General features: G+C 44.7%; 1 non-coding gene across 1 annotated transcript; it reads left to right on the top strand.

Moving 5' to 3' along the window:
- The first annotated feature begins 1,543 nt into the window (after positions 1–1,543).
- On the top strand, positions 1,544–1,650 carry LOC146817146 (U6 spliceosomal RNA). The gene has a single exon (XR_014964418.1). It is a non-coding gene; the product is annotated as a U6 spliceosomal RNA (small nuclear RNA).
- The last annotated feature ends 11,888 nt before the right edge of the window (positions 1,651–13,538 follow it).

Raw genomic sequence — 13,538 nt, 5'->3', positions numbered from 1 at the left:
CAGCAACACTAATGTCATGCCCCTAATACGCAAAGGGTTGCGTGAAAAGGGGCAATATTTACAAGCACAGGTAGAGCCACGCAGGGTGGCTTTACGTGTGCTTGTAAATATCACGCAGCAGGTTGCGCCGCCAGTGTGTCAATCAACTTGACGCACCTGTGGCGCAAGAGGCTTGTAAATAAGCCCCATTGTACTTTGTCTCTTTTCTTATTAAATGTAATCACCAAACTTGGTATTACTCATTTTAGCATCTTGGAAGCGTGAAAAGCAAATTCTGCTTAGGCACAATTTGAAAGGGTGTTGTGCAGGTAACAAATATTTTGGTGGTAAAAAGAAATCGCGCGCTACCTTGATTGCAGCAAAAGAGTTAAACTATTGATAACCAAGGGGTTACTAGGCCCACCGTTTTGAGGAATAACATGACGCACAGAAGCCTGCCTAGGCAGAAACTATCTCTGCTACTATTAATTTAACTGAAGACCTAAGTATACTGTAACAAACTAGTCAACTCACCAGCATTTGGAAGGAGTCGGCCTCTTTTGACTTCATACACCATTCAGACAAACCCAATCCCTGCATGGACTTGAAGGAATCCACTCAAAAAAAGTGTTAGTTCTCACTAAGGTGCGTAGTGTTGGAAAATTGAAGTTTTAAGAGATTGCGGAAATAATAATTTCCCTTTAGATGGAAAGCATTCGACAGACCATCACATACCTGCAACTGAACGCATGTCGCGAGTGACACTTCTAAATAATTCTGGCCTTTTAGTCGCCACCACTTTGCATTCGGGGATTTGTAGTTCCATGTGCCCCATTGCATGTAAGGCCCTACTAGCGGCATCACGCAAAATATAATTGGCCAAAAAATATTGGCTGAAAATGTGCCCCTTGATAGCTACGAGATTATGAGGAAGTTACGAGACGACTTTGTCAGGATATGAATAATTGTTCTAATTTCTCTTCGTTAGGTCTTTCTAATTTCAAAACAAACGGAATGTTTCACGATTTCCTCGATGTGCACAGAAACATAGCCTTGTTCAACTTCATATGGGCAACATATGTACCGCCTAAATATGGCTATATCGTGTCCTTGTTTTATCGTGGTTACTTTGCCATTCACTTGTCATAGAAAGTAATCGATTCTACCAATTCAATTCAGAGCAGCAGAGGCAAACAACACAAAATAATAATGTTTCCACGGTCATCTTTCTGCAATTGTAATGCGTAATAACCAGCATAATGCACGAGTAACAGCTTTAGAGCACCACCTTCCTTTCCAAGATGGCCGCCACATCTTCTTTTGATAAAGCACACGCCTGAGCCTTGCCCTTATTTGCATACCCATAAGACCTCGCGAAGTACTAGGGTCCTACTACGAGGCTCCTATCTATAGATAGAGTTTATTAACTTCCTACTTTAAGATGGAAACGAACCTGTTGTAAATCACTACATTAGTACTTTAATACTTAAATATAATCCTACAGTAAGTTACAGAGATAACAAGATCTGATCATTTATATACGGATTGTTTTTCTTATTGAAGTGTGCTCGCTTCGGCAGCACATATACTAAAATTGGAACGATACAGAGAAGATTAGCATGGCCCCTGCGCAAGGATGACACGCAAATTCGTGAAGCGTTCCATATTTTGCATCTCATCCTTTAGGTGTCATTGTTTTTCATTTAATGCGCTGATGCATGGTTGTGTTTTACAAGAACCTACCCTACTTGAACGCATATGGCTAGCTCTGAGCTTTTACTTAATTTTGTTTTCCTCAAATGGACTTAAAAGCCTCACAAGCGTCCTGCCAAATGTATTAATGTAAAGTAATTCTACCCAGTATGGTATGAGCATGTATATAGTGGTTCTGCCTACGGTAGCACGCTACTCTATGGGAGCCCAGTTTTAATGGTTTAGTCAAGCATGTTAGTCACCCGGGTTCATATTTATGAGCCCCTTGTGCCTTCGGACCAGGGCACAAGTCCTAAACAAGCATTGGTATAGCCAATAGGTCTCGCCTTTGGGACCGTATAAGTGGTTAATCATCATTCGGCACATTATTCTGGGCGCTTTGCAGAAATAGCATGAAGAAATGCCGTTAAGCAGAAGATAAAATTGTCGCCTGTGCTGGAGGAAGAGGGTTGTTTTAAGAGATTTTATTCACCTGGCCTCGTTTTCTTACAAAAAGATGCATTGTATTATGTTCTGCTTGATTCTTTCATGTTAAAATGTGCTTTAATTAAAAGGTAGAAACAATTAACAGGTTGGTGTGTTTGCACATATTTTATTTAAAGACTGGCTAAAAATGTATTTTTTTACTTCTGGTGTTGTTACCGTGATTACTACTGCTCCAGCTATAACCAGCAACACGAGGGAGGGGGAAGGAATGTTGATAGGAATTAACCCCTTCCATGCTGCGCAAATTCCGCCGCTGTGCTGACGGAAACTTGCGCGGGCGTGGTCATGACGGAACGGTTCCGTCATGAGCACAGCTCAACCGTGGCTCATGACGGAACCGTTCCGTCATGAGCACCGAAGGGGTTAAAGCTGGAGGGGGTGGTCTGGGAAAGCAAGCGGAAACAGCTGGGATGAGGCCAGGGGAAGCCCACATAAACACCAGAGCAGCAACGGCAGGAGCAGGCGCGCAACACCCATTGGGCTCATCGGGCTTCAGCCCCCCCCGTCGTGTGTGACAGCCCGGCTGAGACAGCCTCGCGGGCTGGCGTCCGCCTAATTACAGCCGCACCAGAGTACTTCACGGGTCTTTAAAAGACCATTTACTCGTTAATGAGGCTTTTGTTGTGTTTTCACCCATTCTTACAGCCACTCTGCCTATGGCTGGAAGACTTAGCCCCCCCCCCCCGAAACTTTTTCAGCCCCCCCCGAAATTTGGCTCTAGTTGCCCGCCTGGGCAGGGGTGAATTAGGGATTGCAGAGACATGTTAAAGGAAAATAACATGAACATGCCTCGTGAAAGAAGCATCATTTTAAATGGTTTTGGCCTCTGCAAAACAAAAACCACTGGTGTAGGTATTTACCAAATGTACTGGAAATGCTTATTAACCGTTTACTATGGGATGTAAATGGTCACTGAGCCCACAGTAGTGAAACAGTAGTAAGAGGGGGATGGGGCGTGTCCTAGAAACTGCATTAGCCTAGGCTGAGACACACGTGGGGGCTGATAAAGCCTGCCATGGGGACATATCATACTCCCAAACAGTGGCGGCTGGTGACATTTGAAAGTGGTGTGGCATAAAATGATTGTCGTAGTGAATTGTGGATTCCCAAACTCAGGCAGTTGGGTCTCTGCCTCAGCCATACCCCACACTATCATGGTGTTTCACGGGTTGGTGTTACAGTACCAGTGGATCCATCACTGCAAGGCCTCTTTAGTTATGATTGAAGTGACTAAGGGATAGTGACACCATGTACAAAGACATGAAGGCTACTTCTGCCCACCAGTGTACTGTTCTAAATATGTGCTGGTTTCAAGAAATAAGTGTCTTGCTGAGCACCGGCAAACTCTAGCACTAATTAAGCCTTACTTGCATTGAAATATGTAGGGAAACTTGAATATTAGATACACATCTGTTGCCACTGGTCAACTAGTGTGTACTGCAATCTTCACATATCAGTAGGGATAGTAAGCGCTATAGAAAGGCAATTACAATACAATCTTCACACTTGGGGCTGGGAAAAAAGGATGTGGCATTCACTAATCCAGTGGTAATGGTAAGGAGGTGCTGCAAATTACTGCCATTTTGAATGTCATTTAGAGGATGGGGACATTAACAGACCTTACTATAGGGGGCTGAGTGGATGGAAGAAGTAGACAAGCCTCCATTGTGAGCGCAAGGTTAAAAGGAGGATGCATAAAGCACCTTCCATATCACAGCCCACTTGATCAAGTGATTGAATTATTAGGAAGAGTCAATCTACGATAAAACCGCGAGAGATGTCAATCAAAAGTAAGACTTTTTTTTTTATGGAATTTTTTTTTTTTTTTCACATGTGCTCCAATTTAGTACAATAGATTATATCACTGCAATAGTTCTTAGATATAATAGTTGCTACACATTAGCTTGAAGGCATACAAGAAACACCCCCATACCAAAAGGGACACACCATTAGAAAAACAAGAGACAAGTCAGCCTGTCATACCACTCTTTTTATGTTCAATAATAGTGTTTCATATATGGAATAAGTCTACTGTACATTAAACTGTATGTGAATATACCACACATCCTAAACTTGAATTTCTTCTAAGTGCTCACCAACTTGGCAATCAAGGAAAATGTGAAAGAAATCGGTCATGTCGAAAAACGTATACATGAAAAACAGAAGTTCCTTAATAAAATGAGCATTCTTTTGGTGTACACATCAAACTACAGAAATAAGCTCCCTTTCGTTCCTGTCGGGGATTTCCTACAATTCCCTACAGCAGGCACATTAACCTGCTTATCTATCAGGCAATGAAATTATACAGCAAAACACTAAAGAATGGACAAATTACCCATCTGAGGGATAGTTTCTCAAAACTTTGAAAAAAGCTAAGCGAAGGCTACTCTACAAGCATACCCGCCCTTTGCCTCGTTGACATGCAGTTCTCAGAGATAGACAAATAAGGTGATAATATGATATGTATCGTGTCTTAAGGACAACGCATGCCTAAGGTTTGTTAAAGAATTTTCCCGGCATCCTTATGAATCAAAGAGGTGAGGAAGGGATTGCTACCCGACACACTATGTTTGTGTATCGTGTCTTAAGGACAACGCATGCCTAAGGTTTGTTAAAGAATTTTCCCGGCATCCTTATGAATCAAAGAGGTGAGGAAGGGATTGCTATACAACCCTCATGGCATAAGCAGAGGTTTCAGTGACACAATAAACTTCAAAGAGATCAACACAGACAAAGATTTTATGGGGTTACGCTCAGTCGCGGCTCGCGCGGGGGGGGGTGGCGCACGGGGGGGGAAATGAAATATTTCAATAAAAAAATAAAAAATTTACCTCACAGCCGGTCCCGTCCACGCCTCCTCGCTCTCAGACCTCTGATCCCCTGGGCGCCTTCACTGGTAACGGTACTGGAGGAGGGGCCTGCCAACCCCTCTCAGCCAATCCTGGCGCTGCCAGCAGCGCCAGGATTGGCTGACGGCACAGCTTACGCTACGCTCGCCGGCTGCCCAGTAGGAGACCGAGGGGCTCCTAATGGGCATGCGCAAGGCAGTAAAATCACAAGTACGCATGACTGGGCACGGAGTAAAAATTAATCTCCATGCCCACTCATGCGCACTTGTGCTGCCTTTCCCTGGCTTGTGACAATGCATGTCAGTCAACATGACGCCGGACCACCCACGGTCTGACGTCATGCTGACTGACATGCATTATCAGTTAGTTCTCCCCCACCCTCGGCGTCTCTGAACTTAAGTAAACTAAGTTCAGAGACACCGAGGGAGCTGCAGGCGCGGGCGTGGGGGCTATGCCCCAACGCCCCAAATGTACGATCCGCGCCTGCTCCCAAAAGGACATCAAGACTACAAACGGCCGGAGACGGGAGCAGTGGCTCTTAGCACGTGAAATATTAGTGCTACGGAGAGTACAATTAGATTGATATATGAAGTTTTTGTAAGCACCACTAGCGAATCTCTGGTAGAAGGCAACAGGTTTCATGTGTGCAGGACATGTCATAATGACAGGTGCAATAACTCAAAACTGTTGATTTTTAAATGTTCTTTTCTTTTGAAATCAGCATAGCATACTTTTTCCAAATGAGCACTAGGAAAGGTGTACCAGTCGCCGGCTAATAGTGAAGTATTAAAATTGAATGTTTTTTGCTGGAAATGCACAAAACCTTCGATCCCACCCCTCTGGAAACATTATAAGAATATAAGGTAATATAAAGGCGACCCACAAAGCGCAGTATGTTTGAAAGAGGACTTTATTGCACAAGAGGAACGCCCACGAAGCGACACGTCCTGCCAGTAGGGCTCCGTAACTGCTGTCTGGAATCCCCACTGACGGCTCGTGCAGTGCGTGCGCCCACTTAAATAACCACACTGCACGTATACCCAGGCGTGCACAGAATGTAATGAAACCATGCACAACAAGTGAACAATGCTTTTTCACAAAGGCGCTGCTTCCCACTAACACTCCCTTTGTTTGCACTGTACTGTACTGTACTGTACAGTTACGTACCCAATAAAGTGGCGGTGTCGTGCAGGTTAACTGGCTCCAAGGGAAGAGCTGACATGCTCCTTCAGGAGAACGGTTGTAATTGTCCAGGTTTGTTGAAAGCTTCTTGTGTATTCCACTAGATGGTCTAGCCCAGGGAACCATACTTTCTCTCTCAGCAGTTTCTTGGTTGCAACGATGCCTCTGTGCGATTCATGTGCAATGTTGACTACCAGGCGCCGTAGTGAATACGGTATCACTATCCTGGTGCCTCGCATTATTATGCCCTGACTTGCTTCCGACAGTTCTTCACTTATTTTCTGCAATGCAAGCATCTCTTCTTTGTTCACTCCCCTTCTCCACGTCGAGTTGTTGTTCTCATGTCTCCACCGTTGTTGTCTCATTGTCTCTTTGGCCATTTGTAGCGTGGCGTCTTCCTCAGTCTCCTTTCCTATCTCCGCTAGTGTTATGGGTGCTGGAGCGCTTTGTTTTAGCACGAAGTTGTGGTATTCCTCTGCTACTGACGCTTTCTCTTCTCCATTCGGTAATGGGTGTCTCGACATGTAGTCTGCTGGATTGTGCTCTTTCCCCGGTTTGTGGACAATCGTGAAATCATAGTCCATTAACCTGATTCCCCAGCGCTCTATTCGCGGCGGCATCTTTGCTGACGGGTTGCCATATATTGTTACCAGTGCTTGGTGATCCGTGATGATCGTGAATTGTTTCCCATATATGAACATGTGATAATGCTCACATGCCCATACCACCGCTAAGCTTTCTTTTTCTGGCTGCGAATACGCCCTTTCAATGTCCGCAAGGCTTTTGCTGGCGTAGGCAACAATTCTCCTTGGTGAGTCCCTCCCTGGTTGGTGTTGCGCTAGTATCGCCCCTAGTCCTACTGGGCTTGCATCCACCGTCAGTTCAGTGAAGAGCAGAGGGTCGAAATATGCTAGATGTTCCACTGTCATCACTGCCTTCCTGATCTCCTCAAACGTCTTGTTGCATTGCTGAGACCAGATGAACTTTTGGCCCTGTTTGGTCAGTTCTCTCAGCGGGGTGCTCACCATTGCAAAGTCTTGTATGTATCTGGCGCAGTAGCTGGCCAGTCCTAAAAATGACCTTATTTCTGCTGCATCTTTTGGTGGTTTCGTGTTCTTCAGCGTCTCCAATTTGCTGGGATCTGGCCTCATCCCTTTTTTTGAAAATATGTGTCCGAAAAATACCAGTTCTTTTCTTCCTAATTCACATTTTTCTCCATTTAATGTCAACCCTGTTTGTTCCAGCTGCTTGCATACTTGACGTAGAGCGCTGTTGTGCTCCTCATCAGACTTCCCAAATACTAGAATGTCATCGCTATAGTTGAAACTGTTTTGTACTGGCCGTATTACTTGCCGTATCGTCTCCTGGAATATCTCAGCAGCCGATGATATTCCAAAACTTAGTCTTTTGTACCTGAATAGGCCTAGGTGCGTGGAGAAAGTTGTTATGTATCTTGATTGGGGGTCCAGTTCCAGTTGATGATACCCTTTACACAAATCTAGCTTCGAGAACCTGCACGCCCCTGTTAGACGGCTGATCATGTCATTCAAATGTGGTCCCGGATGGCGTTCTCTCGAGATGGCTGTGTTAGGTATTCTCATGTCCACACAGATCCGTATTTTGGAGGTGTTCTTCTTCCGAACTGCCACTATTGGTGATACCCACGGTGTTGGTCCTTCCGCCGGTTCAATTATGTCTTGCGCCAGTAAGTTTTTTAGTTCTTCTTCTACTTGTGGTTGTAGATGTATCGGGGCCCTCCTGTGGTGTTGGGCCACCGGCCGGACTGCTTCATTGATGTGCAGCGTTATCTGCTTCCCTTTCAGTTTTCCCAAACCTTCTAGTATTTTCGGGTATTCTTGCAATATTGTCTCTTTTTCTGACATGTGATAAGTCATGGCAAGTAGCCCCATGATCTGTGCCGTTACATTGCTCAGCAGGCAAGGTGCTGGGATGTCACCTTTCAGTACGTGTATGTCTTCTTGGTATGCCCTATCCTTGTATGTTAAAGTCTCTGTGAATTTTCCCATGTTTTCCACCGGTTTCATTGAACCCCAGGTGAACACATCTACTGTCGATGGTCGTAATGTTGGCTTGACTCCCATTTTCATGTATTCAGACATGCACATGATGTTGCATGTCGCTCCACTGTCAAGCACAAACTTCGCTAGGTGGTTCCCGACCTCGATGTCCACAGTGGCAGTCTTCTTTATTGTCTGCTTCTCTACCAGCTGAATGTGTTCTTGCCGTCTTTCTTCTTTGGGCACATCGGACATTAGATAGAGCCGAGCTTCTCTCTCAGGTGCTGTAGTGCCGTCCGACTCGTCGGACGAGCTTCTCTCCACCGTCTCTATGTGTCTGGCATGTCTAGTGCTGGTCATCCTTGTTCCGGCTGCACGTCCCCTCTCACTTCTGAACTGTCTGCTCATCCACGTACTTGAGAAATGATTGTCTCTGTTGCATTTTCTGCACTTCTGGCCCATTGCTGGGCCGGAAGTACCGTGATAGTGAAAGAAGGTTCGGAATGGAGGCGGGAGAGAAACACAAGGAAGGCTGGACAGGATGGGGGGGCACTCACTGCAGGTCTGCGAGTAGTAGATCAGGGTAGGAAGGCAGGGAACAAGGAACCCAGGAAGGTGCAAGAAAGAAAGCTCGAGATGAGGGAACAAGGGAAAAAATGTGCTAAAGGAGAGATGGGTGGCGTGAAAAAGAGAGAGAACGAACAGGCGAACCAAGGCACGAGAGAAGAGGAAGGAAAGCTGGAGAGGAACGTGGGTAAGTAAGTAGAGGCAAGGGGCACATAAAGGGGGGGAGGCAAGAGGTACGGAATGAGCAGAATGGCTAGGAAGGAAGACAAGAAAGAAAGAAAGCAAAGAGGAGAGAGGGTGGGAAAGAATGAACGCAGACCAGGAGGATGAGGACAGGACCGCACACGTGGCAATGAAGAGTAACGGAAGACAAAAGAGGTAAAGAAAGGTAAGAAGGCAGGAGCAGAGGAATAAGCAACACAGGAACACAAGAGGAATCTGAATAAATTTAGGAATACTGCTGAGGGAGAAAAAGGGGAAAATGCAGGAGAAGAAAGTAATGCAAGAGAAGAAAAATAGCAAAGGAGTAGAAGTAAAACCAATGAAGTAGTAGGAAGAAGGAAAACGCAGAAATTAAGGAAGGATGCAATATGCAGAATCCATGAATGAATGTATAGCTACCTACTTAATGGCGGGGTTGATGCATTCAACTCAAATACATTACAATTCAAAACAAGCATTAGCCGTGCGCACGAGAACAAGCATCGCGGCACCCGCGCTTTACTTTGAACATTAAAAGTAAAGCGCGGGTGCCGCGATTATAGCAAAAGTAAAGAAATAGATGTGTTTTTCTATTTCTATACTTTTGCGAAAGTGAAAGTCATCAGGGTTCTAATGACCCGTGAAAAGACTGCTGGCGGCCGGCTGCGCGCGTGCACGCTCGCGTGAACGCAAGGTTGCCTTTTGTCAGCGTAAACTTCCTCTACTCATAGTGCTTTTAAAAAAAAAACATTATTTCAATGCCTCCTCAGGGGTAGTAAGCACTATATAAATTAAATTTATTTTGTGTAAATACAGGGAAAGACCAATGATCTGACTTCTTACAGTGCATGCATATCTCCTAAACAGGGATTGAACAAAGTGAAAAGCTTCCTCTCTTCTGTATGTGTGAAGTGCTAACAATGTGTGAGCATTTGTTTCCCCTCCGCTTCATTGGCATCTAGGTGTGAGGCTCCTGACTGCTGCCAGCCAGGAGACTCGAACAAAAGGAGGCCTGATGACCCCTCAGATTTGGCCCAGCAGGAGTCTGAACTCTGAAATAGGAAAGCCCCCTCCCGCCTGCACATGGTTGTGATCGAAAGCAGACAACAACATGCAGGCGCTGCTGAATGTGTCCTGGTGTTTGCAAATTACACTGGGACAAATTCAGCCTATTTTTCAGTGGGGCCCAACTTCTTGGCAGGGTGGATGGCGTCCACGCTGTGAAAAAAGTGGGTGGACGCCATCCACCCGCGTGTACCCCTGACTCGTGCCCTGCTTCGGATCGTCACTTTTTGTGATGCTCCAATGGCGCAAACTACAAAATCATATCTATGAAGTCACGCAAAGACACTTTGAGTAGCTTTGATTGATCTCATAGATATAGAGTAAGGCAAGGTAGTGCAAATCGCTGCGTTGCCTTACTCTGCGCCCGGGAGACATTCCATGGGCGTTGCAGTGGGTGTTTCGAACGCAGCACCTATTGATTATGACGCTTGCCCAGATTTACAAGACCATGTAAACTTGGTGAAGTGCCAAAACCTTACGCCTCCCGAGGTGAGGCATAAGGAGGAGAAATAACTTTATTTCTCCTTGTTTATTCCTATTTCCATGTGTGTTGCATTCTGCAACACGCATAGAAAGAGGAAAACGCCTCTTAGGATTGTTTTTATGCAGGAAAGTGCACCTTCCTGCACAAAAATTCTGCAGACAACACAGGCACCCTTGCACCATGGTGAAAGGGTGCCTGCATTGGCTCTAGGCTGCCAAAACGGCACCAGCGCTGCGGGAAAAGACGGAATGCACTGTATTAGATAAATACGGTGCATTCCTTTCACTTTGACGTAGGGCAGCGCAGCAAGGTGCCTTGTTGCACTGCTCTTTCTCAAATCCCTATGCATGAGGCCCCCCGTTTCAATTTGGTTTTATACATTTTCTAAAGTCGATTTTATGCAACGTTTTTGTGTAATTTCCATTTGTGAATGTTAGTTTTCATGTACTCCAGTTAGTGGGACTCCTCACACTATTAGAAAACTTGGCTTGCGTACGCATGGCCCCAGTTGGCCTGCAATTTATAGTCTATTTGTTAAGCCATCCGGGTAAAGTTCTTCCTGCCATTATTACTGTGGAAGAGGTGTGGAAGAGGTGTGGCACCGCGGCCAGGGCGACTGACTCCGGAATCTGGGGATCACGGTTCAGCGCCGGGGGCAGATTAGCCCAGCACCATGTGACTCTGGGCAACAGCTTGCTTAATCTTCCCGACGGCCCCCAGTGCCTAGAGACCCTTACGGGTGATTGTTCGCGCTTTACAAATGTGTATTATTATTGTTATTATTACTGGTGATTTTTTGTATTATGATAGGAGCCGCATAGTGAGGTTTATCCTGCAGAGTGTCATTTAAGGCTTTAGAAGAGATTTTTCAATTCGAAAGGTACGTTGCTGAGATTATGAAAATGCATTCATTCATTTTTAGGTCTTGCCTACCAGAAAGTGCATGCTATCTGGTTGTGAAAGAATTACTGTGGGGATTACCAAGTATTCACAATGGGTTCACCGCCCACCCATTGCTTCCTATTGGTTGACTTAATTGTCAATCTCATTTTCTTGCTTTTTAATTAATGGCTTGTCTTTGTCCTCTCGTGTTTGCCTATCCCTCACAGCATAGGTTCTTTACCATCTCTTTGATTGCCTTACTTGTAACCTTCCAGTGCTCACTTTCAGGGAACTGCTTTTCTTTTTTGATTAAGTACTCCATGAGAGTGCATGTGGTTTCCAGTTCTGGCCCTTGTGTTTTCTCCCACGACAAATATCCACCCTGCACTGCTCTATCCTTTGTGTGCTGCTCTTTCTCGCTTGTTTGGTCTCACTTCCAAGCTCTTAATTACTGTCTCCCTTGCGTTCTTCTCTCCCCATTTCCCATATTGCTGTCTTCCCTGTGTGCTGCTTTTGCCATCCCTCCCCTCACCTGGTTTTATATTTCTGGTTCCCACCACCCATGTTCCATTGTTTCTCCCTTCCAGCTACTCCATTGGCGCCCACCTCCGCTGTAGTTTTATAAAAAATACATTTCATGTTTTTGGTGGGCCAAGCATCAAATTGCTGCCAGCCAATCTTCCATTAAAAAGCAGTTTTGTGCTAATCAAATTTCTTTTTTTCCAAATTTACTGATCCTTTTGGGATTGCTAAAGGAAAAAAAAGTGCTTGTGTCATTTTATAGACCGTGTGAGTGCTGACTCATACACACGCTTGCATGATAACGCATATGCGCTCATCTGTCATCACGTATGAGCCCAACTATGAAATGACACGACCAGTACGCACGTCATCACCTTTTTCCTTTATTTTAAAATTGTGTCTGATGCTGCAGCGTATCAGCAAACAGCATTTGCAAAGACAATAGGTCAAAAAGGCAAGACCTATTAGCTTTGAAGGTGATTGTACTATTTGGTTTCTAAAGAATTTACTGTTTGAGATTGACCTTTAGTTGTTAGGGTCTGTTTTCCAAAGAATTGAACGTTCAAGATTGATCTTTAGTTGTTAGAAAGTGCGTGGGACAGGTTATTTTTCTTAACAAGTGGTCATGTATGCGAAGTCTTGAGGTCTGTTGGAAAGTTGACTGTGGTAGATGAGTTGTTATTTCTATTAATTGGTAGAATTGCAGGCAGCAGCGGCAGGCACAGGTATGCGCGGTGGGGCGGGGCAGGACAGGACACGGCGGGGGGAAGCCGGGGGATGATGGAACAGGTGTTATTTATTTATTTATTTATACCTATTCTGTTGTCTGTTGACTCGCCCCCACACCCCGCCCGCCTCACCATGTTTACCTGTGCAGGCTGCCACTGATTGCCGATGAAGTTGCCTGCAGTATATTCCTGATGTTTGTGTTGGGCGTGGGCCTGACAGTGAGCCAGAATCCCCACTTGATTTCCACTGGTTGTAAAACTCCAGAAGGGTGAGTTGCTTGAAAGACGTTAGTGTAAGGGACTTTTCCTTTCAAGTGCTTCCTTTTTACTGCTGGGGTGAGGGTTGATTATTGTGTTTGTTACATATAGTGTTAATCTTTTTGTTTTGCTGAAAGTGATCTGTCATTTGGTCTGCCTGGTTCAGATTATTTTTCTTAATGAGTGTCAAGTCAAGTCAAAAATAAAGTTTATTTAGACCAATTGATCTAAAAACCACAATACATATTTTATCATTTAAAATCATCATAACACAAATTCTTTCCATTTACTATAAAAATTCTACTGTCATAAAACTGCATTTACACAATTAAAACCAAAATTCATTAGAATTAAAAAGCTTTGGCCTTTTCATGGGTCTCTACTCAGTTTATACATTTATAAACCCCCTGCATAAATTTCCCAATGGCTATCGCAACGTCAAGATTTTCCATTTCCACTAAAAGATCACGTGCTTGCGAGCGCTCATTGACATCATATTTTAAAAATATCGGGCGAAGGAACACTTTACGTAGATTTAAAAACTGATGACAATCCAATAAAAGGTGCAAAATATCACACTTCATTCCTATTTTACACACGCATT

The sequence above is a fragment of the Triturus cristatus genome, chromosome 6 (genome assembly GCF_964204655.1).
Source record: "Triturus cristatus chromosome 6, aTriCri1.1, whole genome shotgun sequence".
NCBI lineage: Eukaryota > Metazoa > Chordata > Amphibia > Caudata > Salamandridae > Triturus > Triturus cristatus.
This window is presented reverse-complemented; position numbering and strand designations above follow the sequence as displayed.